The sequence below is a fragment of the Bos grunniens genome, chromosome 8, assembly GCF_055505025.1.
Source record: "Bos grunniens cultivar Pamir isolate PY7600 chromosome 8, Bosgru_T2T1.0, whole genome shotgun sequence".
In the NCBI taxonomy this organism is placed as follows: Eukaryota; Metazoa; Chordata; class Mammalia; order Artiodactyla; family Bovidae; genus Bos; species Bos grunniens.
Window position 1 is genome coordinate 57,641,756 of NC_141172.1, and position 27,219 is coordinate 57,668,974.

Consider the following 27,219-nt stretch of genomic DNA (forward strand, 5'->3'; position numbering starts at 1 on the left):
GGATGGCATCACCGACTCAATGGACATGAGTTTGAGAAGACTGAAGGCAGGAGAAGAAGGGGCCGACAGAGGATGAGATGGTTGGATGGCATCACCGACTCAATGGGCATGAGTTTGAGCAAGCACTGGGAGTTGGTGGCACACAGGGAAGCCTGGCATGCTGCAGTCCATGAGGTCACAAAGAGTCAGACATGACTGAGTGGCTGAACTGACTGATTTCAAAAGCAGCAAAACATTGTTTGTCTTTTTAAAAAATAACTGAATGATTCCCCAAAGGAAAGCTAAGGCTTCTCTTTGAACATCTATGCCCCATGCACCTAGTAATCAAGGTCACAGCTTCACGCACAGAGCTCTGAGGAAGATGATCTTTCAAGGAGACACCTTGAGCTAAACAGATCTATTTGCCTAGTTATACAGGAATCTGTATAGTACTTTACAGCCAATAAGAGGCTCTCACATGAATCATCTTTGACTCTCGCACAACCTATCAGGCAGGCAGGAAGTCTGGAACAAGCAAGAAAGCACTAATTGTGTAAAGAGAAAGACAACCCATTGCTCATTAGCTGAGGGACTTTGAACAAGTTATTAAACATGTAACTCTGTCTTCAGCTATAAAAGAGGAAAATTTGTACCTTCCTCAGGGAAAGTTTGAGAATTTTATTTTTTTTAATTATGAAAAACAGCATAATTAACTACAGTCAATAAAATGTCAATTATGGTAAGATAGAACAGTTTATTATTAATCCCTTTTTACAGATGAGACATTAACAAACAGAATGATGAAAACAACTGTCTCACATGTTACAGGCAAAAATTAGCATAGTCTTAATAAGGACTCTGGTCTTGTCACCCCTGACTCTTACTGTTAAGTGCCTATATGGTCTTCATCATATGCTGTATCAAGGCAAGAAATTCTGTGTTCTCTTGCAAACATTCTCTTAGTCTAAAGATTTGGGATGATGTTGAAATAAGTAAAAAGTGTCTAGGAGCACCAGTGACTCTAGCATAAAGCAAAGAATTGGTTCAAATTCTGTAATAAAAGCATAGTATGTATAGTCTAATGACCTCTGGAAATCAGATATAAGGTTGACATTGATAATTTTCCAAGGAGGATACTGGGAAGAATTTTTTAAAATTCCAGACGTTTAGATGGCAATAGACCACAAAATGTATTTAATTGTCAAAACTCATTCAGTATGAACACTGGAAAGAGCACTACAGATTATATTATGAACAACTGGGAAAGCAAAGTGAGGTACCCAAATTTTACAATGCCAATTTCAGGGATGATTATTTTTTAAGCACCCATTTTCGTTTTAGCTGAGATATTTCCATTAGTTATAGAGAAAATCCACATGCAGAAAGTGAATCCAGTTCTGTGCCAGAGCCAATGTGCACCAGCAAGTGACAGCCTATTTATTTTAAGCATCTCCTCCCCAACTCTACATTCAGTGATGTCAGCTTGGTAGCTTGAAATCAGAAATGGTGGAGTAATTATTCCATGGAAATTGTCAAATACTACAAATTCCTCCTTCCTTTCTCCCTCTCTGCAGAGCCTGTTGGTAAACATCTACCAGCACAGCAGAGTGAAACCAACCTACTCATCAGAAACCAAACAGAGCAAAGGCCAAAACCAATCACACTTTTGCTTTCACTTCAACAGGTTCTCTCCCACTTCTTGCTGATCAGGGATCCTCTAGATCTGGAACTTTCACAGGGAAAAGAAATATTCTTTTCATTTAATAAATATTCACTGAATACATGTACCTCGCAGTAAGCTGGGTGTAGGGCTACATGACTAGGAAAGACGGTGTCCCTGCTGTCATGAGCAGACAGTCCACTGGACACCTAGGGCCTAAGGGTAGTTGGTTGGTAAAGACAATAAAAGAAAACTGAGGTCTGATGGACAACTGTTCAAGGGTTCAGAAATATCTATTCAATTCAGTTCAGTTCAGTTCAGTCGCTCAGTCGTGTCCGACTCTTTGCGACCCCATGAATCGCAGCAAGCCAGGCCTCCCTGTCCATCACCATCTCCTGGAGTTCATTCAAACTCACGTCCATCGAGTCAGCGATGCCATCCAGCCATCTCATCCTCTAGCATCCCCTTCTCCTCCTGTCCCCAATCCCTCCCAGCATCAGAGTCTTTTCCAATGAGTCAACTCTTCGCATGAGGTGGCCAGAGTATTGAGTTTCAGCTTTAGCATCATTCCTTCCAAAGAATACCCAGGACTGATCTCCTTTAGAATGGACTGGTTGGATCTCCTTGCAGTCCAAGGGACTCTCAAGCGTCTTCTCCAGCACCACAGTGCAAAAGCATCAATTCTTTGGTGCTCAGCTTTCTTCACAGTCCAACTCTCACATCCATACATGACTACTGGAAAAACCATAGCCTTGACTAGACGGACCCTTGTTGGCAAAGTAATGTCTCTGCTTTTCAATATGCTCTCTAGGTTGGTCATAACTTTGCTTCCAAGGAGTAAGAATCTTTTAATTTCATGGATGCAATCACCATCTGCAGTGATTTTGGAGCCCAAAAAATAAAGTCTGACACTGTTTCCACTGTTTCCCCATCTATTTCCCATGAAGTGATGGAACCAGATGCCATGATCTTAGTTTTCTGAATGTTGAGCTTTAAGCCTACTTTTTCACTCTCCTCTTTCACTTTCATCAAGAGGCGTTTTAGTTCCTCTTCACTTTCTGCCATAAGGGTGGTGTCATCTGCATATCTGAGGTTATTGATATTTCTCCCAGCAATCTTGATTCCAGCTTGTGCTTCTTCCAGCCCAGCGTTTGTCGTGATGTACTCTGCATAGAAGTTAAATAAGCAGGGTGACAATATACAGCCTTGACGTACTCCTTTTCCTATTTGGAACCAGTCTGTTGTTCCATGTCCAGTTCTAACTGTTGCTTCCTGACCTGCATATAGGTTTCTATCACACCTATGCAAAAGGTAGGCTGGTACCCCAGTGTTCATTGCAGCAGTATCTATAATAGCTAGGACATGGAAGCAACCTAGATGTCCATCAACAGATGCATATATAAGCCATGGCATGTGTGTGTGTGTGTGTGTGTGTGTGTATATATATATATAAAACGGATTATTACTCAGCCATAAAAAGGAATGAATTTGAGTCAGTGCTAATGAGGTGGATGAATCTAGAACCTATTATACAGAGTGAAGTAAGTCAGAAAGTGAAAAATAAATATTGTATATTAACACATATGCATGAAATCTAGAAAGATGATACTGATGAACCTATTTGCAGGGCAGCAATGGAGATGCAGACATAGAGAACAGACTCGTAGACATGGTGCAGAAGGAGAGGGTGGGACAAATGGAGAGTATCATGGAAATATATACATTACCATATATAAAATAGATAGCCATTGAGAATTTGCTGTATGAGTTGGGGAACTCAAACTGGGGCTCTGTGACAACCTAGAAGGGTGAGATAGGGTGGGAGGGAGGTTCAAGAGGGAGGGGATATATGTTTGCTGATTCATGTTGATGTATGACAGAAACCAACACAATATTATAAAGCAATCATCCTTCAATTAAAAATAAATACTTTTTTTAAAATGGTAGTCTTCCCTTAGAAACAGAAAAAGAAATTAGAGGCCTTTAAATTTTTTTTCTTGCCAGGGAATCCAATTTGATTCTGAAATCTGATCCATCCACTGCTTCAATATGATTACATATGTTTTAGGTTGCTAATAATTCATACACACTGAAATATCCTCAGAGTCCAGCTGCCCTGTACCTACCTTTTTGAGTTTCTTTATCATCACTGTAGATATGTCAGTTCTGTTTTATACAAGTCACTGAGGGCTTCCTCAGCTTTGCATTTTTCCTGAAAGAAAAAGATTTTTTTTTTAATAAATTCTTCAAAACTATGTAGGTGAGAAACATATTGTGTCAAACTAAGGCTGATGCCAAGTCTCCTACAGAGATAGTTTTCCAGTCTTTCTGTTTAATGCAAAGAGAGACCAAAAAAATATCAAACTAAAATTAAAAAAAAAGAAAATTTCTTACAGTTTTCTTGAACACATTTCTTCTTTAAAACAAAATGCTGTTGATATCTTCAATTTTGACATTTCAATGGTTAAAACCCTTTGAGAGTGTCTTGGTCTCATTCAGTGATGCCTGGGGTGTATTAATATTTTCCACAAGGTAGAAGTTTCCTGAGTTACACTTCACTGCTCATCAACTTTGCACTTCACTGCTTCCCCAGAAACCTGCAGGAAAGTTTAATTACTTTTTCATTTGATTTTCTGAAGAACCGATGGGTGATTTTCTGAAATGTTATTTTAAAAAGAAAGTAGCCAAAAATCCTATTAAGACCTGACTTTTTCACATTATACCAGGATCAGTTGCCCTGAAAACTAGTCCACTTTTAAGCTCCCAGAGCTACACCTCACTAAAACAGCACACAATCTTCAGATTTGCAAACACTATGTCCTGAAGTAATCTGACCTCAAACCTTAGGAAAGCTAAGAAAAGAAAAGTCAGTCTTGGGCTTCCCAGGTGGCTCAGTGGTAAAAAGAAAAATCCACCTGCCAATGCAGGAGACATTGGTTTGCTCCCTGGTCCAGGAAGATCCCACATGCTGTGGAGCAACTAAGCCCACGCACCCATGTGCTCTAGAGCCTGGGAGCCACAACCACTGAACCCACATGCCACACCCTAGAGCCCGAGCTCCTCAACAAAAGAAGTCACCACAATGAGAAGCCTGTGCGTTGCAACAAAGAGTAGCTCCCCCTCTCCGCAACTAGAGAAAAGCCTGCACAGCAATGAAGACCCAGCTATTGATTAATGAAATTATTTTTTTAAGTCAGTCTTAATTGATTCATCACTTAATTCACTGGTTCATCAGATAAGGAAAAGGCAATTTCAATCAACTGTGTATTTACATTTATCTCAGTTTACATTTTTCATCCCAATCCTTTATTCTTCCGTGGTTTCCAGTTCTGGTTCCCTGAGGTATGAGTTGCCCTCTCTCACCTGTGTGGATAACATCCTTCTGGGGCAGTACAACTAGTTTAAAAGCTACTAATCAAAACAGAAATAAATGCAGAATGGTTTCTTTAAAAGCAAGTGGTGCTAAAGAAGGAGCTGTAATAAAGTTAGTACAGTAATCTTGAATGGACAAGGAGAACCCACAAAGTGGTAGTATCTGTTTCCCTCCATGTACAGTTTCTGTAGCATTTTCTCAAGACTCAGAAAAAAAAAAAAAAAGCATTAAAAATAATTTCAGTGACCAACCATTGCACTGAGGGCCCAAGACACAGAAGCAAGCCCGAATCTTGCCAGACTCTTGTGGCTTCATATCAGCATAATACTATGCCCACTCTTGGCCAGACAACTACTTCTCACATGTATCAGTGATACTATAAATCCATGTTTCGTGTTGACCTTTTGAAATGGCATGATTTCTATAAAGGTAATTTAGAACTACAGTGTCTACTTTGGTGAACTTTCAAAATGAACAAAAGAGGGAAAGGAGTTAAAATATACATCAAAATGGAAAAGGAATAAAATGGTTAAAAATAATAATAATGATTTCAAAATGACGGCAGTACTCCAGTCATCTGAAATTCATGTATTTGGTACCATGAAGAATCCAAAAGCAGACTGAAAATCAAGAAAGAATGAACAGCAGCCTGTGAGATATCCCTCCTTGGCACAGGAATAACAGGGATTAAAATACAATTCTAGTATACCTGATCATTTTGCTTTCTGAGTTTTCAGGTACCCAGGAAGGAAAGAAGGATTGACCATCATAAATTGTAACACAGTAGCCTGACAGCAAGAACACAAATGAAAATGCACACAAGAACTCAAAAAGCCAAGCTGAACTACCATCCCCACAAATCCTGGGGATATCACTATACCACAGCCCAGGATGAAACTCAGCTTCATAATGATGACCCTAAGTATACAAGGAAAGCTGAAGTTATTTTAACAGTTATTAAAAGCAAGGCATCGAGTGACTCCATATGTTTACCAAAAGATGTATGATGGACTGCCCATGGCAGCACTATATGCGACAACCACAAAGTACCAAGTACCCAAATGGCCATGAACAGTAAAATGGATAAATGAATTGTGGTATCTTCACCCAATGAATATCTATAGCAATGGAAATGAAAGATCTACAAAAGTTCACAAGCAACAGTTTTGAATGCTAGAAGCCAAACCCATGTAGTAAGAAAAAGAACAGGCAAGAGCTTGTGCACGGGGACAGAGAAGGGCTATAGTGATGGGAAGGGAGCATGGGGGCTTCTAGTAACATGCTGTTTCCTGATCTGGGTGCTGAGTATGCAAGTATGCAAATCTTTCCATCTGGAAAGACTAGGCAAGCTGTACACCAACTCTCTGTCCTTTTCTCTATGTGCATTTGTCTCTGAAGAACACATTCACAAAATATTACACAATATACTTGGAAATATAAACTTCTTATCTTCATGGTAAATCCAATCATGAATACAGATTTCAAGTAACCAGAGGCAACCCTCTGCAAAATCTGAAGTGCATGATTTATCTTTCCTACCTCAGTTCCACATTCTCTTTCTAGGGCTTTTCTACCTTTTGAAAAGCAACTCCCAACCAAGTGTGGTCACATACCACACCCTCATTTCTCATTTCCTCAGGAGAGTTTAACACACAAATCTCCAAAGATGCTTCAGTAGGTCTGTGGCAGGACCTAAAGCCTGCATGCCTAGAAAAGCTCCCTGCTGTTGCTGCTGCTGCTGCTGCTGCTAAGTTGCTTCAGTCGTGTCCGACTCTGTGCGACCCCATAGACGGCAGCCCACTGGGCTCCCCCATCCCTGGGATGCTCCAGGCAAGAACACTGGAGTGGGTTGCCATTTCCTTCTCCATGCATGAAAGTGAAAAGTGAAAGTGAAGTCGCTCAGTCGTATCCGACTCTTAGCGACCCCATGGACTTCAGCCTACCAGGCTCCTCCGTCCATGGGATTTTCCAGGCAAGGGTTCTGGAGTGGGTTGCCATTGCCTTCTCCCAGAAAAGCTCCCAGGGGTGGCTAATACTACTGGTCTTCAGAGCCTGACAAAAGATGCAACTTAAAACCAGTGTCTGCCAAGCTCCTGGGACCTGAGGAATGCCCCATCCCAGGAATCTGAGCATAGACATTTTAGGACTCATATCTGTTACAACATTCTGGGCATCCCTATGCCTCTCTAACTGCATCCCTGTTCAGTCAGTTCACTTCAGCTGCTCAGTCATGTCCAACTCTTTGCGACCCCATGGACTGCAGCACACCAGGCTTCCCTGTCCTTCAACCATCTCCTGGAGCTAGCTCAAACTCAGTCAGTAAAGTGGGTGATGCCACCCAACCATCTCATCTTCTGTCATCCCCTACTCCTGCCTTCAATCCTTCCCAGCATCAGGGTCTTTTCCAATGAGTCAGTTCTTCACATCAGATGGCCAAAGTATGGGAGTTTCAGCTTCAACATTAGTCCTTCCAATGAATCTTCAGGACTGATTTCCTTTAGGATGTACTGGTTTGATCTCCTTGCTGTCCAAGGGACTCTCAAGAATCTTCTCCAACACCACACTTCAAAAGCATCAATTCTTCAGCACTCAACTTTCTTTATGGTCCAACTCTCACATCCATACATGACCGCTGGAAAAACCACAGCTTTGACTAGAACCTTTGTTGGCAAAATAATGTCTCTGCTTTTTAATATGCTATCCAGATTGGTCATAGCTTTTCCAAGGAGCAAGCGTCTTTTAATTCCATGGCTGCAGTCACCATCTGCAGTGATTTTGGAGACCAAGAAAATAAAGTTTCTCACTGTTTCCCCATCTATTTGCCATGAAGTTATGGGACCAGCTGCCACGAGCTTAAGTTTTCTGAATGTTGATTTTAAGCCAGCTTTTTCACTCTCCTCTTTCACTTTCATCAAGAGACTCTTTAGTTCCTCTTCACTTTCTGCCATAAGGGTGGTGTCATCTGCATATCTGAGGTTATTGATATTACTCCCAGTAATCTGAATTCCAGCTTGTGCTTCATCCAGCCTGGCATTTCACATGATGTACTCTGCATATAAGTTAAATAAGCAAGGTGACAATATACAACCTTGTCGTACTCCTTTCCCAATTTGGAACCAGTCCATTTTTCCATGTCTGGTTCTAACTGTTGCTTCTTGACCCCTGCATCCCTGTCAGCATCCACCAACTCAAGGACAAAAATGAGCAGTTGGGGACAGTAAAGTAAGAACTAGTTCCTTCTGGAGGGAGTTTTGTACTATTTCTCATTAAAACGTCACCTTTGGACTTGTTAGATAGTGTCTTTTCCACAGTATTTGCAGAAGGAAGGATGGAGAAGGAGGGAAAAGAAATGAGCAAGCAAGCAGTTAGTCTGCCTGGGAAAGTGCAGCAAAGAAAAGTGCTGGCATGACTTGCCAGATGGCTGAGGCTTCTTAAATCTAAGATGTCTCTCCTGTGAGGGGGCTCAGTTTGAAGTTAAGGATATGTGATAAGTGAGATTGTAGAGTGAGAATGGAGGGGTAGACACCAAGATGAGTAAGCCCTCTTTTCCCAGGGTGGCATCTCAAAGTCATGAACACAGGTAGGCCAAGACTTTTCTTGACAGATAGAAAAATGTTAATAACTTTACAACCACCCCAGAAACTTGGTATGTGGTTCTGAAGTGTTTAGGCATTTGGAAGGGGTGCCAGGGGAATATAACATATGTACAGGGATTTTTCCCAGATTCAAATAAATATTTGAAAATTTTCTGGTGCATGTTTTATCAGATGGAAGCAATTTTTTAAAAAATGCTTTCTGATCTCTCCAAAACTGATTCCTATAACATAGGAAATCTTAAAAACAGAGTATCTGAAAAACATTTTTTAGCAGCTGCAAAGGTTAATTTTATGTGCCACTTTAGCTAGGCTGCAATGCTTAAAATATTTGGTCATCCATGTCTAGATGGTGCATGAGACTAATAGATTGTACATGAAATTTATAGATTTTGAGTAAAGTAGATTACCCTCCATAATGTGGGTAGGCCTCTTCCAACGAGTGGAAGACCTTTAAATGAAGACTGACCACCCACAACAGCAGGAATTCTGCCAGTCCACTGCCTTTGGACTCAAACTGCTATTATCAACTCTTCCCAGGGTCTCCAGTCTGCCGACCCACCCTGCAGATTTCAAACTTGCCAGCCTCCACAATCATGTGAGTCAATTTCTTAAAATAAATCCAGCCCCCGCCTCTATATACTCACACCCATTCACATCTTATTAGTTGTTTCTCTGGATAACCCTAACTAATATAATTAGTTATATATCATTGTACTTTCACTGGAGTTAATTACATAAACAAATGTACCAGCTTCACAGTGAATATATGTTAGCACTGCTTAAAAGAGTTGAGTAAGATTATTCAGCTTACTTACAGTTGAATAAGTTGAATTCAATAAGAACTGAATTCTTACTTGGCTGCTGAATAAGAATTTTAATTTTAAATATCATTCAACAGAATAGGTCACTTTTTAAGGGCCCAAATGCTCACCTATAACATAACATTTTAATTCTTGCCAGGGTTCATTAGGATTGTAACAGCCTGTCTAATAGCTATAAAGACTTTTGTGGACAGGTTTTATTAGCCTGAAGACAGCTTATTCTCTGTAATCTTTTAGGAGAGAGGCAATGCACTATCTATTCAGACCAATATAAATCCTCCAGATCTGTACACACAGAATTAATCTAACTCTCATTTCTGGCTTGATGCCATGCTTTAGCCTCCCATGAATTTGGACTGAAGAGTAGGACTGCTCAGACACAGTGCATGTTCCTACAGCATCAATTAGCTTGTCCCCTAGGTCAACAGGTGAATGATGCAGGAGTGGAAGTTGCATTTCCCAGCATTTCAATGCTCTGGGCCCAAGTAACAGCCACCCAATACAAGCCCATTACTACAGCTGAATGCAGTCAGCTGAAAGTGAACACACAGTGCTGAGCTCAATGCCCACTCCCTGGGCACTTCCTCCTGGCACAGACTGTCCACAAGCTTTGTCTTTGGGCATGCCGTCCTTTTCCCAATGACTCGGTGGTCACAGTCCATATACCTCCATCCATCAAATTACCTTCACTTTAAAAAAGAACCCACAAAATCCAATATTTTTGCTGTTTAAAACATCAACAGTTGAGGCTCAAACAAGATGGCTGAGGAGTAGGTAGACAAATACATCTCTCTCCAAGGATACATCAGGAACACACCTTCAGATATAGAAATGCAGGCAGAACACCAGCTGAGAGCAGACCAGAGTACCTGAGCAGCGGAAAAGAATATACAGAACCACACAAAACTTGGTAGGACAAAGGAACTGGGGGAAAAACAGGAGTGTTAGTAGGACTGGACCTTCCCTGGGAGGCTGGGGGAAACTGAAGCAGGGGTCTGATCCCCACATTGGGGCAATTGTCTGAGTCAGAGGAGAAACATTCAAGGCTGAGAGTGAAACAGCTGATCTGTGGAAGCTTAAATGGAATGAGAATCAGACAGTCCTTGCTGCAGCCATACATTTGCCAGACAGGAATGCTAGTCTCCTGGAAGGCGCAACAGCTGGGAGCTGGAGTTTAGGGATTGTGGAGCAATCCCAGGGCAAGCGCTGCTGTTGACTGTGGACAGACAAATTGAGGGGATGCGAGGGAGGAGATCCTGGTGGGAAATGCCAGTGGAGGAAATCAGGCAGCCATGGAAGCAAGGCGATACCGCTGAGTCATGCATAGGGGATACAGCCATCACCATAGCCTCTCACTCCCCCCACACACCAACATCAGCAGCTGAACAATAGAGAGGCTGGCCCATCAAATGCCGGATGCACTGAACTACAGAGTAGGACCCCACCCAAGGTGCTCCTTTAAGAGATTGATGCGCCACCCCAGGGGCCCCCATCTAGGTACCTGACACGCCAAACAACAGAAGGACCCCAGGCGAGGGAGCCCGCTAAATGCCTGAATGGGAGGAGCTACGGAAAAAGACTAGCCAAAGAGGCCTTCTGATAGCCAGCTACAAGAGGCTCAAAAAAAAGACTCTGATAGGGCCATAACTCCTGCAGTAGCAGTCCATGTCCCTGCACACTTGGTGCTGCCAGGGTCCCCACAAACCAAGCAGCTGTGCCACCTTCATGCTCAACTCTCACTGGGGCAGAGCTGCACAGGCAAAAAAAGTCTTGCATCTATGTGCACAAGGTTGCTTCAGTCATGTCCAACTCTTTGCAACCCAGTAGACTGTGGCCTGCCAGGTTTCTCTGTCAGGGAAGGGAGTTCTCCAGGCAAGAACACTGGAGCGTATTGGCCAATACTGGTTGCTATACTCTTCTAGAGCACTATATATCCTGCTGCCCTAGCCACCAACTCCCCTGAGTACCTGGTGCTTCCAGAACCCCTGTGACCCAAGAAGCTGCACCACCTCCACACCTGGCCCTCACAGGGGCAAATCCAAGTCCTGCAGGGCAGCCTCAGGAGCAAACCCCAGTGGACAAACCACATGTAGTGGTGGAAATAAAACCACAGTTGAAACTCAGGGGAAGTATGGCTAAGGAAGAAAATGCAAAACCTTCCCACCAGCTGTATTAGCTGCAGATTAAATCCACACAATCAACTAGGCAGACTCTGTGTCTATGGAAGATATAAAAGGTCACTGAGAGCTCCCACGAAAGAAAACACAGTAGTTTAGATAGCTGTGGACATTGGAGGCAAGAACGCATAGGAATAGGATGAGATTAGAATCTGAGTTGCCCCCACAGCAGGTCCAGAGATAGCACAGTGTTAGAGGGCAACCTAGGGAAGTAAGGTGGGCTGTGACTCCCAATGAGGGAAAGGACTCTGACAGCAGTGACTCAAGAAAAACTTTTATTACTCTTATTTTTTGACTGTTCTATAGATTCTTTTGGATTTTCCCTTTTTTCCCCACTCTGTTGTCGTTCTCCATTTTATAGGACTATAAAATCCAATTAAGCCTTTGAGTTGTTTTGGTTTTTTTTTCACAGTCACATTTTTTATTATTGTTATAAACCTCTGCCCCTGTGCTGGGCATTGGCAGTTCTGTGGAGTTTTCCTTTTTTATTTTCTTTTCTCTTTTTTTAATTTTAATTTTTAATTTATCTATTATTATTTTATCTACATGTATTTCTGTTAGTTTTCCTACTATTCTTATCCCCTTGCAATTAATCTTTAACATATATATCTTCTTTATCTACCTCTATTTAACTTTGCATATCTATTCTTTCTTTTCTTTCTTTCCTTCACCTCAAAATATTTGTTAGTTTTATTTTCATTGCTTTATTCCCCAACTGGCACTTTGCTTTAGTTTTGCTTTCCTGTTTCTGCTTTAATTAGTTTTGCTCTGGTAGATATAATTTTTGGTTTCCTTTGTTTGCCAGGTCAATCTATTGTACTTTATTTTTGTTGCACTATTTTGATTTTGATTATGGGTGTATATGTATACGTGTATATTCAGTCACACTTTTTATTGTTTCCTCTGTCTCTACGTTGGGCTATTGCAATTCTGTGGAGTTTTCCTTTTCTTTTCCTTTTTTCTTTCTTCTTCTGTTGTTTTTTTTTTTCCTCTCTTTCTTTTTTATAATTTTAACTTTTTTAATTTTTTAAAACCTATTATATTTTTTCTACATTTATTCCTTTGTTTGCCTTTCCTACTGTTCTTTTCCCCTTGCAGTTAATCTTTAATGTATATAAATCTTTTTCATCTACTTTTATTTAACTTCACATATCTATTCTTTCTTTTCTTTCTTTCCTTCCCTCTCAACATATTTGTTAGTTTTTATTCCATTTCTCTATTCCCCATCTGGCACCTTGCTTTAGTTTTGTCTTCCAGTTTGTGCTTAACTTAGTTTTGTTCTTAACTCATAAATATAATTTTTTATTTCATTAGTTTGCTGGGTCAATCTACTGTACTTTATTTTTGTTGGACTATTTTGACTTTGTTCATGGATGTGTAAGTATATATGTATATTCCATTATTTTAATAATTATTCATCTGATATTGTAATTGCCATTTGTCTGGGGTTCATCTTTGGTATCTTGATTTTGGATATCTGTTTTAATCTCACTTAATGCCATAACAAACCACTTGTGGAATCTTCATTCCTGACCAGAGATCAAGCCCTAGGCCTTTGGAGTGGGAGCACTGACTCCAAGATCCTAGACTACCAGAGAACTAACCCTAGGGAGTATCAAATAGTGAGAACTCACACAAAAGAAACCACTGGAATGCAAGACCCTGCATCACCCAACCACCAGTAGCACCCTGTGCAGGATGCCTCATCTAAACAACAAAAATACAAACCAAATCATCAACAGACAGGATTACCACCTCACTTAGCCTTTCCCATCAGAGGAAAAACAAACAAACAAACAAAAACCTATATGAAGCTTACACAAACCACTGGATCAACCTTACAAAAAAACAAAGACAAAAAAGTCTCTCAGTCATGTCCAACTCTTTGCAACCCCATGGACTGTAGCCTACCAGGCTTCTCCATCCATGGGATTCTCCAGGCAAGAATACTGGAGTGGGTTACCATTTCCTTCTCCAGGGGATCTTCCCGACCCAGGGATTGAACCTGGGTCTCCCACATTGGAGGCAGACGCTTTAACCTCTGAGCCACCAAGGACGAACCTTAGGAGGGCAGAAACCAAAAGGAAGAAAGAATTCAACCTCCTTTAAGGAAAGAATTCACCTCTCCCTGAAGCCTGGGAAAAGGAGACCTCAAACACAATAACTTCTTTAAAAAAAAATAAGGAAAAGGCAGAGAAATACTATGTAAATGAAGGAACAAACTAGAAACACAGAAGTCCAAATAAATGAAGAGGAAATAGGCAAGCTCCCTGAAGAAGAATGAAGAATAATGATAGTATAGATGATCAAAAACCTTGACAACAAAATGGAGAAAATGTAAGAATCAATTAACAAAGACCTAGAAGAATTAAAGAATAAACATACAGAGACAAACAACACAATTACTGAAATTAAAAATGCTCTAGAAGGAATCAATAGCAGACTATCTGAAACAGAAGAACAAATCAGTGAGCTGGAAGATAAAATGGTGGAAATAACTTCTGCAGAGCAGAATAAAGTAAGAAGAATGAAAAGAATTGAGGAAAGTCTCAGAGAATCTGGCACAATATCAAACACACCAACATTTGAATTATAGGGGTCCCAGAAGAAGTAGAGAAAAAGAAAGGATATGAGAAAATTTTTGAAGAGATTAGAGCTGAAAATTTCCTCAACATGGAAAAGGAAATAGTCAATCAAGTACAAGATGCACAAAGAGTCCAATACAGGATACACCCAAGGAGAAACATGCCAAGACACACACTAATCAAACTAACAAAGATTAAACACAAAGAAAGAATATTAAAAGCAGCAAGGGAGAAGCAACAAGTAACATACAAGGGAAACCACATATGCTTAACAGCTGATCTTTCAGCAGAAACTCTGCAGGCCAGAAGGGAATGGCAGGATATATTTAAAGTATTGAAAGGGAAAAATCTACAGCTAAGATTACTGTACCCAGCAAGGATCTCATTCAAAACTGATGCAAGAATAAAAAGCTTTTCAAACAAGCAAAACTCAAGAGAATTCAGTACCACCAAACCAGCTTTACAACAAATGTTAAAGGGACTCATATGGTCAAGAAATAAAACAGAAGAAAAAAGATCTACAAAATCAACCCCAAACAATTAAGAAAATGGCAATAGGAAAATATATATCAATAATTACTTTAAATGTAAATGGATTAAATGCTCCAACCAAAAGACACAGACTGACTGAATGGATACAAAAACAAGACCCATATATTTGCTGTCTACAAGAAACCCACTTCAGACCTAAAGACACATATGACTGAAAGCGAGAGGATGGAAAAATATATTCCATGCAAATGGGAAGCAAAAGAAATCTGGAGTAGCAATCCTCATATCAGACAAAATAGACCTTAAAATAAAGAATATTCCAAGAGATAAGGAAGGACACTACATAACAATCAAGGGATCAATCCAAGAGGAAGAACACAATTGTAAATATCTATGCACCCAAAATAGGAGCACCTCAATACATAACACAAACACTAATAGACATAAAAGGAGAAATTGACAGTAACACAATAATAGTAGGAGACTTGAACACCTCAATCACACCAATGGAGAGATCATCAAGACAGAAAATTAATTAGGAAACACAAGTCATAAATGAAACATTAGATGAGATGGATCTCATTGTATCTTTAGGACATTCCATCCAAATGCAGAACACACCTTCTCAGGTGCACATGGAACATTCTCCAGGATAGACCACATCTTGGGTCACAAATCAAACCTCAGTAAATTTAAGAAAATTGAAATCATATCAAGCATCTTCTTTGACCACAATGCTATGAGGCTAGATATCAATTGCAAGAAAAAAACTGTAAGAAACTTAAACACATGGAGACTAAACAACACATTTCTGAATAACCAACAGGTTACTGAAGAAATCAGAAGGGAAATCAAAAAGTATCCAGAAACAAATGAAAATGAAAACATGACAACTCAAAACCTATGAGCTACAGCAAAAGCATTTCTAAGAGGGAAGTTTATAGCAATACAATCCTACCTCAAGAAACAAGAAAAATATCGAAAAGACAACTTAACTTTACACCTAAAACAACTGGAAAAAGAACAACAACAACAAATAAAAATTAATAGAAATAAATCATAAAGATCTGAGCAGAAATAAAGGAAAATGAAATGAAAGAAACAATAGTAAACATTCATAAAATAAAAGCTGGTTCTTTGAGAAGATAAACAAAATTGATAAAACTTTACCAAACTCATCAAGTAAACAAAAGAGAAAAATCAAATCAACAAAATTAGAAATTAAAAAGGAGAGTTTACAACAGACAATGCAGAAATACAAAGTATTATAAGAGACAATTATGAAAAACTATATGGCAATAAAATAGATAACCTGGAAGAAATGGACAGATTCTTAGAAAAGTTCAGTCTTCCAAGACTGAACTAGGAAGAAATAGAAATTAGGAACACCCAATTACAAGCACTGAGATTGAAGCGGTGCTCAAGAATCTCCCAAAAAAACAAAAGCCCAGGACCACATGGCTTCACAGGAGAATTCTATCAAACACTTAGAGTAGAGCTAATGCCTATCCTTCTAAAACTCTTTCAAAAAATTGCAGAGGAAGGAACACTTCCAAACTCATTCTACAAGCTCACCATTACCCTGATACCAAAACCAGACAAAGACAACACAAAAAAAGAAAACTACACACCAATATCACTGATGAACATAGATGCAAAAATCCTCAACAAAATTTTAGCTAACAGAATTCAGCAACACATCAAAAAGCTCATACACCATGATCAAGTTGGATTTATTCCAGGGTTTCAAAGATTCTTCAATATACACAAATCAATCAATGTGATACACCATATTAACAAATTGAAAGACAAAAACCATATGAAAATCTCAATAGATGCAGAAAAAGCCTTTGACAAAATTCAGCACCCATTTACGGTTAAAACTTTTCCAAAAATGGGCATAGAAGAAACCTACCTCAACATACTAAAGGCCATATATGATAAGTCTATAGCAAACATTATTCTCAATGGTGAAAAACTGAAAGCATTCCCCCTAAGATCAGGAACAAGACAAGTGGGTCCACTTTCACCACTATTATTCAACATAGTTCTGGTTCTAGCTACAGCAATCAGAGAAGAAAAAGGAAAAGAAATAAAAGGATTGGAAAAGAAGAAGTTAAGCTCTCGCTGTTTGCAGATGACATGATACTATACATAGAAAACCCTAAAGATGGTATCAGAAAATTACTAGAGCTAATCAGTAAATTTAGCAAAGTTGCAGGATACTAAAGCAATACACAGAAATCAATTTCATTTCTATATACTAATAATGAAAAATCAGAATGAGAAATTAAGGAAGCAATCCCATTCACCACTGCAACGAAAAGAATTAAACATCTAAGAATAAACTTACCTAAGGAGGCAAAAGAACTGCACACAGAAAATTATAAGATACTAATGAAAGAAATCAAAGATGACATAAACAGATGGAGAGATATTCCATGTTCCTGGGTAGAAAGAATCAATATTGTGAAAATGACTGTACTACCAATCTACTGATTCAATGCGATCCCTATCAAATTACCAATGGCATTTTTCACAGAACTAGAACAAAAAATTTCACAGTTCATATGGAAACACAAAATACCCTGAATAGCCAAAGCAGTCTTGAGAAAGAAGAATGGAGCTGGAGGAATTAACCTTCCTGACTTCATATTATACTACAAAGCTACAGTCATCAAGACAGTATGGTACTGACACAAAAATAGAAATATATACCAATGGAACAAGATAGAAAGCCCAGAAATAAACCCACGCACCTACAGGGCCCTTATTTTTGACAAAGGAGGCAAGAATATACCATGGGACAAAGACAGCCTCTTCAATAAATGGTGCTGGGAAAACTGGACAGCTACATGTAAAAGAATGAAATTAGAACACTTCCTAACACCATACACAAAGATAAATTCAAAATGGATTAAAGACCTAAATGTAAGACCAGAAACTATAAAACTCTTAGAGGAAAACATAGGCAGAACACTCAATGACATAAATCAAAGCAAGATCCTCTATGACCCACCTCCTAGAGTAATGGGAATAAAAACAAAAGTAAACAAGGGGGACCTGATTGAACTTAAAAGGCTTTTTCACAGCAAGGGAACTACAAGCAAGGTGAAAAGACAACTGTCAGAATGGAAGAAAATAATAGCAAATCAAACAACTGACAAAGGGTTAATTTCCAAAATATACAAGCAGCTCGTACAACTCAATACCAGAAAAAAAAATAATAATAATAACCAATCAAGAACTGGGAAAAAGACCTAAACAGACATTTCTCCAAAGAAGACATACAAATATCTAACAAACACATGAAAAGATGCTCAATATCACTCATCATTAGAAAATGCAAATCAAAATTACAATGGCATATCACCTCACACCAGTCAGAATGGCCCTCATCAAAAAGTCTATAATAAATGCTGGTAGGGTGTGCAGAAAAGGGAACACTATTGCACTGTTGGTGGGAATATAAATGGATACAGCCACTATGGAAGACAGTATGGAGATTCCTTAAAAATCTAGGAATAAAATCATCATATGACCCAGCAATCCCACTCCTAGGCATATACCCTAGGGAAACCAAAATTGAAAAATACACATGTATCCCATTGTTCATTGCAGCACTATTTACAATAGCTAGAACATGGAAGCAACCTAGATGTCCATCAACAGATGAATGGATAAAGAAGTTATGGTACATATACACAATGGAATATTACTCAGCCATAAAAAGAAATGCATTTGGGTGAGTTCTAATGAGGAGGATGAACCTAGAACCTATTACATAGAGTGAAGTAAGTCAGAAAGAGATAAATATCGTATTCTAATGGATCAAGACCATTCCCATGGAATAGAAATGCAAAAAACCAAAATGGCTGTCTGGGGAGGCCTTACAAATAGCTGTGAAAAGAAGAGAAGCGAAAAGCAAAGGAGAAAAGGAAAGATATAAACATCTGAATGCAGAGTTCCAAAGAATAACAAGAAGAGATAAGAAAGCCTTCTTCAGTGATCAATGCAAACAAATAGAGGAAAACAACAGAATGGGAAAGACTAGGGATCTCTTCAAGAAAATCAGAGATACCAAAGAAACATTTCATGCAAAGATGAGCTCGATAAAGGACAGAAATGGTATGGACCTAACAGAAGCAGAAGATATTAAGAAGAGATGGCAAGAATACACAGAAGAACTGTACAAAAAAGATCTTCATGACCCAGATAATCACCATGGTGTGATCACTCACCTAGAGCCAGACATCCTGGAATGTGAAGTCAAGTGGGCCTTAGAAAGCATCACTACAAACAAAGCTAGTGGAGGTGATGGAATTCCAGTTGAACTATTCCAAATCCTGAAAGATGATGCTGTGAAAGTGTTGCACTCAATATGCCAGCAAATTTGGAAAACTCAGCAGTGGCCACAGGACTGGAAAAGGTCAGTTTTCATTCCAATCCCAAAGAAAGGCAATGCCAAAGAATGCTCAAACTACCACACAATTGCACTCATCTCACATGCTAGTAAAGTAATGCTCAAAATTCTCCAAGCCAGGCTTCAGCAATATGTGAACCGTGAACTTCCTGATGTTCAAGCTGGTTTTAGAAAAGGCAGAAGAATCAGAGATCAAAGTGCCAACATCCGCTGGATCATGGAAAAAGCAAGAGAGTTCCAGAAAAACATCTATTTCTGCTTTATTGACTATGCCAAAGCCTTTGACTGTGTGGATCACAATAAACTGTGGAAAATTCTGGAAGAGATGGGAATACCAGACCACCTGATCTGCCTCTTGAGAAATTTGTATGCAGGTCAGGAAGCAACAGTTAGAACTGGACATGGAACAACAGACTGGTTCCAAATAGAAAAAGGAGTACGTCAAGGCTGTATATTGTCACCCTGTTTATTTAACTTATATGCAGAGTACATCATGAGAAACGCTGGACTGGAAGAAACACAAACTGGAATCAAGATTGCTGGGAGAAATATCAATAACCTCAGATATGCAGATGACACCACCCTTATGGCAGAAAGTGAAGAGGAACTAAAAAGCCTCCTGATGAAAGTGAAAGAGGAGAGTGAAAACAGTTGGCTTAAATCTCAACCTTCAGAAAACGAAGATCATGGCATCCGGTCCCACCACTTCATGGGAAATAGATGGGGAAACAGTGGAAACAGTGTCAGACTTTATTTTTCTGGGCTCCAAAATCACTACAGATGGTGACTGCAGCCATGAAATTAAAAGACACTTAGTCCTTGGAAGGAAAGTTATGACCAACCTAGATAGCATATTCAAAAGTAGAGACATTGCCAACAAAGGTTCGTCTAGTCAAGGCTATGGTTTTTCCTGTGGTCATGTATGGATGTGAGAGTTGGACTGAGTGAAGCTCAGTGAAGAAGGCTGAGCGTGGAAGAATTGATGCTTTTGAAGTGTGGTGTTGGAAAAGACTCTTGAGAGTCCCTTGGACTGCAAGGAGATCCAACCAGTCCATTCTGAAGGAGATCAGCCCTGGGATTTCTTTGGAAGGAATGGTGCTGAAGCTGAAACTCCAGTACTTTGGCCACCTCATGGGAAGAGTTGACTCATTGGAAAAGACTCTGATGCTGGGAGGGATTGAGGGTAGGAGGAGAAGGGGACGACAGAGGATGAGAAGGCTGGATGGCATCGCTGACTCAATGGACGTGAGTCTCAGTGAACTCCGGGAGTTGGTAATGGACAGGGAGGCCTGGCATGCTGCGATTCATGGGGTCACAAAGAGTCGGACACGACTGAGCGACTGATCTGATCTGATCTGATCTGAATGCATATATACAGATCTAGAAAAATGGTACTGAAGAATTTATTTGCAGGGCAACAGTGCAGAAACAGACATACAGAATAGACTTATGCTCATGAGGAGAGGGGAGGAGAGGGTGAGATGTATAGAAAGAGTAACATGCAAACTTACATTACCATATGTAAAATAGATAGCCAATGGGAATTTGCTATATGGCTCAGCAAACTTAAACAGGGGCTCTGTATCAACCTAGAGGGGTGGGATGGGGAGGGAGATGAGAGGGAGTTTCAAAAGGGAGCAGATATATGTATACCTATGGCTGATTCATGTTGAGGTTTGACAGAAAACAACAAAATTCTGTAAAGCAATTATCCTTCAATTAAAAATAAATTTTTTAAAAAATCAACAGTTTATTCTGCACTGGTATTCTGGATTGTTTTATGTCTCTATTAAGAATGTAACATGGGACTTTTTATTGTGCTAACATCTTATTAGGATGGTTACTATTTTTTGAGTATTCTGGTTGCAAAGCTATACAGATATGGAGAGACTGGCCCCATTCCTACTTTTTTCCCCCATTTGTCCTATGTGTGTTTGCAGAATATTAGGTTTTTCTGGAATGCATATACTATGTTAGAGCAGAAATTCATGTACTGTAATACATTCATTAACATCCCCAAGCTAACCATATCTGCCAAACTGAAGTACATGCTATGCCAACAGATCCCAAGAAGGAAAAGAAAAACTGTTTGCATCACAAAGGCTAACACTAGTTTATGGCATGTTTGTCTGAAAACATGACCTATGAACATCCTAAAACATGGATTTTTCTAAGCAAATGTTAGTTGACTCCTCACAAATTCTTATACCTCAGCCAGAGTAGACTGTAACTCTATTTTACAGGAACGAGAATTATGAGGTGACTGTCACATGAAGGGATGAACTGTAAAGCCGCCACACCTAAGGGACTGGCAACAAGCCAGCCCATGCTGCCACAACCTCCTGACCCTCCACCTGGGGACCCTCCACCTGGGGATCAAGGAGGCTGCTGGCAGGGGAGACTTCTACCACTGCATTCAGGTTTCAGAATGAATAACTCACTTGCACTTTTTTGTTTTCTGGTCAGACATAATACTCTAGGTCAGAGATACCATTATGATAAAAAGGCCACTTAGGTAGGCTCCATAACTGTGTAGTTATAAATGATGACAAGCAGGTACCATGGCTCATATGTATGTATGTGCTAAGCCACTCAGTCACGTCCAACTCTTTGCAGCCCCATGGACTGTAGGCCACCAGGCTCCTCTGCCCACAAAATTTTCCAGGCAAGAATACTGAAAGGAGTGTCATCTCCTTCTCCAGGTGATGTCCCCAACCCAGGGATCAAACCTGTGTCTCTTGCATCTCCTGCCTTGGCATGTAGATTCTTTACCACTGCACCAACTGGGGTACCCATGCCTCAAAGGAAAACACACACACACACACACACAGGTGTGAGTATCTTTGAAGGGCAACCCTTGGGACTTCTCTGGTGGTTCAGTAGTTAAGACTGTTCTTCCAATCTGGGGGGCCCAGGTTCAATCCCTGGTCAGGGAACTAAGACCCCACACGCTACACAGTGAGACCTGAGAAAACAAAGGGGCAACCCTTGGTGGAGCCTGTATTTGGTACTGACCCAAAAAGATACAAGACACAGATCTTTTGTGGCTATCCAAATTTCTTATCTCTATAAAAAAGAAATTTCATATTTCCATAATGTTTGCTTTTCTTGTGTTTAAGAAATATATAATGTGATACCTACCTTCTTAACAAACTTGCAAATATACAGAAACATATAATGTGATACCTACCTTCTTAACAAACTTGCAAGTATAAGGTATTGTCACGTGCACCATATCACATGGCAAACCTCTAGAGCTTGTTCATGTTAAACAACTGAAACTATAAACTGCTGAACAGCAACTCTTCATTTCCCAATCCCCTTGCCTCTGGCAACCATCATTATACTTTCTAAGAGCTGGCTACTTTAGATATGTCATATAAGTGGAATTACACATGATTGGCCTTCCTGTGACTGGTTTATTTCACTTAGTATAATGTTCTCAAGGTCCACGCATGTTGTCGCATACTGAGTGATATTCTATTGTATGTGTACATCCCATTTTCTTTCTTCACTCGTCTGTCAATGAATGCTTGAAATGTTTCCACCTCTTGGCTACTGTGACTAGTGCTGCAAATACCACAGGTATACAGATGTCTCTTCAAGATGCTGATTTCAATCCTTTAGCTCTATGCATGCAGAAGTGAGATTGCTGAATCATATAGTAGTTCTATTTCTAATTTTTCTGAGGAATCTCCATATTGTTTTCCATAGTGCCCACACTTTTCATTCCCAGCAACAGTGTACAAAGGTCCCAATTTCTTGACATTCTCACTAGCACTTACTACTTTCTGTGTTTTGGTAACAGCCATCATGGCAGATATGAAATTATATTTCACTGCAATTTGAGCTATACTTCTCTGATGACTAGTGATGTTGAGCATCTTTTCATCCCCTAAAAGTTTTTTTTTTTTTTTTCACCTGAAGGACAAAATATCCCAACAATGAAAGGAAATACCACTGTGGTACCACAAAACATAACTCTCATCACTAAATTTCCTTATTTTTAATCAGAAATAATGCCATTCCAATTGATTTTTTAACATGTTTAAAAATGTGACAGATAAGTACTTTTAGCTTTAAATAAAGATAAGGAAAGACAGTGGGGTATAAGGTGTTCTGGTCATCTCAAAGCTTTCAGAGCTCGGCCTTCCTCCCACAAGAATACACCTAATAGAGCAGCATAATCTGGAGGCAGAAAATACTGTACAGCAACACATGTTGAGCCTGAACAAGCTAAATCTAAAAAGTACAAGAACATCCAAGAGTGAAAAAGAGAGTAAAGACAGACTACCTTTGGGTCAAAATACTATCCCACAAAATTGGAAGGGGAACAAGTAACATGATTAAAGTTCTAAGTTCTAGTTCTAGTTCAGTCTCTCTGTCGTGTCCGACTCTTTGCGACCCCATGAATCGCAGCATGCCAGGCCTCCCTGTCCATCACCAACTCCCGGAGTTCACTCAGACTCATGTCCATCGAGTCAGTGATGCCATCCAGCCATCTCATCCTCTGTCGTCCCCTTTTCCTCCTGTCCCCAATCCCTCCCAGCATCAGTCTTTTCCAATGAGTCAACTCTTCCCATGAGGTGGCCAAAATACTGGAGTTTCAGCTTTAGCATCATTCCTTCCAAAGAACACCCAGGACTGATCTCCTTTAGAATGGACTGGTTGGATCTCCTTGCAGTCCAAGGGACATGCAAGAGTCTTCTCCAGCACCACAGTTCAAAAGCATCAATTCTTTGGTGCTCAGCTTTCTTCACAGTCCAACTCTCACATCCATACATGACCACAGGAAAAACCATAGCTTTGACTAGATGGACCTTTGTTGGCAAAGTAATGTCTCTGCTTTTGAATATGCTCTCTAGGTTGGTGGTAACTTTCCTTCCAAGGAGTAAACGTCTTTTAATTTCATGGCTGCAATCACCATCTGCAGTGATTTTGGAGCCCAGAAAAATACAGTCTGACACTGTTTCCACTGTTTCCCCCATCTATTTCTAAGTTAGGGCACCATTGAACCACAGGTCTTCAAAGCAAGTTCACAACTGACACTTGAATTTACCAGGGCATGTTCACATGTAGGAAACAGGGACTTCAAACTGGAAACAGTATCTTTTCCACCTCACAAAATATGCAAAATTGGAAATTTATATGGAAAGGTTGGATATTTCACCATGCTTCATAAGTTGACATTGCTGGCAACACTGGGCATACATCCTGCGTGGCAGCATCTGTCCCTGCCCCCAGCAGATAAAGCAGAGATTGGCACTGTGCCCCAACTCCACTCTAACAAGTCAATGTTTCCCGAATGACCCAGAGGTTTTGAGTCCCCCACTTCGTGACATCACACAACCCACGAGATGGTGAAGATGGGCGGGGGGCGGTACCAGGAGATAATCCGACCAGGGCCTAGAGTCTCTCTTACTAAACTATAACACCACCACACAAGATAAATGAAGATAATTTCCCTACTGAAGAGAGGAAGAAACCCCCTGAATTTAGCTGGTCTGCTTGATTTCTGACCTCTAGTGAGAGCTCAACCCAGACTATCTACCTTGTGATTCCCATTCATTACACTCAATGGTGCCATCACCTCTGGAAAGAGAGTAACTGACCAAGAAACTTAGATTTTTGACTGGATACAATTTAAAGCACACAATTCTTAGTGCAGCCCTAGGCACAAGTAGATTAAAAAAAAAAAAAAAAACAACGTTTTTTAGATGAAGGAATTGAAGGAAGCCCTTTAAAAAAAACTATTACATATTATATACATATGTAACTATACAGTCCATGGAATTCTCCAGGCCAGAATACTGGAGTGGGGTAGCCTTTCCATGCTCCAGGGGATCTTCCCAAACCAGGGATCGAACATGAATGACAGAGGGAAAAGGCAAGAGGAGTTTCTTCTGTGGGCAAAAGACAAAGATGATCCTTAAGACTAGGACCAATTTAAGATGAACTTCTTTAACAATATCATGCCCTCAATTTAAATGACAGACAAGATCAATAAGCAGGAAAAATGGAGAAAATAATGTTTTCAATCTTTTACAGTTCTCAAGGAGTTCAAGTTCCTTTAGAACAGTATTTTTCACACTTGAGTAACATACAGACCTTATTAAAGAAAATATTTCCCAGGGACTCTATAAATGATGTAAACATTGTTTGTAGCATGCTACTTAACTATGAACAAACATAAGCCAGATGTAAGCTCCTTACGGGCTTCCCTTGTGGCTCAGCTGGTAAAGAACCCACCTGCAATGAGGGAGACCTGGGTTCGATCCCTGGTTTGGGAAGATCCCCTTTCAGAAAATTCTGAAAGAGATGAGAATACCAGACCACCTGATCTGCCTCTTGAGAAACCTACATGCAGGTCAGGAAGCAACAGTTAGAACTGGACCTGGAACAACAGACTGGTTCCAAATAGGAAAAGGAGTACATCAAGGCTGTATATTGTCCCCCTGCTTATTTAACTTCTATGCAGAGTACATCATGAGAAAAGCTGGGCTGGAAGAAGCACAAGCTGGAATCAAGATTGCCGGGAGAAATATCAATAACCTCAGATATGCAGATGACACCACTCTTATGGCAGAGAGTGAAGAGGAACTAAAAAGCCTCGATGAAAGTGAAAGAGGAGAGTGAAAAAGTTGGCTTAAAACTCAACATTCAGAAAACGAAGATCATGGCATCTGGTCCCATCATTTCATGGGAAATAGATGCTGAAACAGTGGAAACAGTGTCAGACTTTATATTTCTGGGCTCCAAAATCACTCCAGATGGTGACTGCAGCCATGAAATTAAAAGATGCTTACTCCTTGGAAGGAAAGTTATGACCAACCTAGACAGCATATTGAAAAGCAGAGACATTACTTTGCCAACAAAGGTCCATCTAGTCAAGTTTTTTTTTTTTCCAGTGGTCATGTATGGATGTGAGAGTTGGACTGTGAAGAAAGCTGAGTGCTGAAGAATTGATGCTTTTGAACTGTGGTGTTGGAGAAGACTCTTGAGAGTCCCTTGGACTGCAAGAAGATCCAACCAGTCCATTCTGAAGGAGATCAGCCCTGGGATTTCTTTGGAAGGAATGACGCTAAAGCTGAAACTCCAGTAGTTTGGCCACCTCATGGGAAGAGTTGACTCATTGGAAAAGACTCTGATGCTGGGAGGGATTGGGGGCCGGAGGAGAAGGGGATGACAGAGGATGAGATGGCTGGATCACTGACTCGATGGATGTGAGTCTGAGTGAACTCCGGGAGTTGGTGATGGACAGGGAGGCCTGGCATGCTGCGATTCATGGGGTCGCAAAGAGTCAGACATGACTGAGCCACTGAACTGAACTGAAAATGAAAACAAAAATATTTAATCTTTTAAGACTCCCATGCATACAAGTAAAGACCCGAAGGACCCCTGACTTAGAAGCATTGTTGACATAGTCTGAGGATGTGCCCAGAGGTATTTTTCCATTTATTATATAGCATCCTAGGTCCTTCAAGTGTCAGAAACTCCTAGTTATTTAAAAAGATGAGACAATAAGTTTCTGAAAGGTCAGTGTCATTCTAGTGCCTGGGACATCAGCAGGCACATGAATACTGAGGGAGTTAGAGAAATAATTATAGAAAGATGCTTGAGCTACTGTATCTATACATCTTTATATTAGGAAATACAGACTAAGGTCTTAAGATTTAAAATTCACTTTTTGCTTTTTGTAATTTGACAAAAGCAATTACAAATTTGGAAGACCCCAAATATTCACCAGCTAAAGCAATGAAACTGTCCTTTTGAGGAACTGATTTCAAAGAAATCATACGTATTATTCCACCATTACAACTTTCCTCAGCTGAAACAGTGCTTACTTCCCATCTCACAATGTGGCATAAGACTAATACAGCCAGATGGAAGCAGCCTGAATACCATGATAAATAATCTCTTCCCATTTCTTCCTCCAACGACATACCACAGTCAGATGCCACTTAAGCTTTAACAAGCTACACATGAAGCAAGAAAGTATATTGTATATACTCTCTCAGGAGAAAAAAGTAGACATTTGAATCACTACAGCAACTTAACCTCTCCTAGCATCTAAAAGGTCTCTCCGCCATCAGCCACCACGCTTCCATTCAAA

At 40.1% G+C, this 27,219-nt stretch overlaps 1 long non-coding RNA gene across 1 annotated transcript in view; it reads right to left on the reverse strand.

Moving 5' to 3' along the window:
• Positions 1-713: 713 nt before the first annotated feature.
• LOC147367097 (uncharacterized) overlaps positions 714-27,219 on the reverse strand; it is a 38,597-nt gene continuing 12,091 nt past the window's right edge. The window contains exons 2-4 of the long non-coding RNA XR_015169804.1: positions 4,034-4,236; positions 3,766-3,851; positions 714-2,805 (exon numbers count right to left, since the gene is read on the reverse strand). This is a non-coding gene — a long non-coding RNA (uncharacterized LOC147367097). The remainder of the gene's footprint in view (positions 2,806-3,765; positions 3,852-4,033; positions 4,237-27,219) is intronic.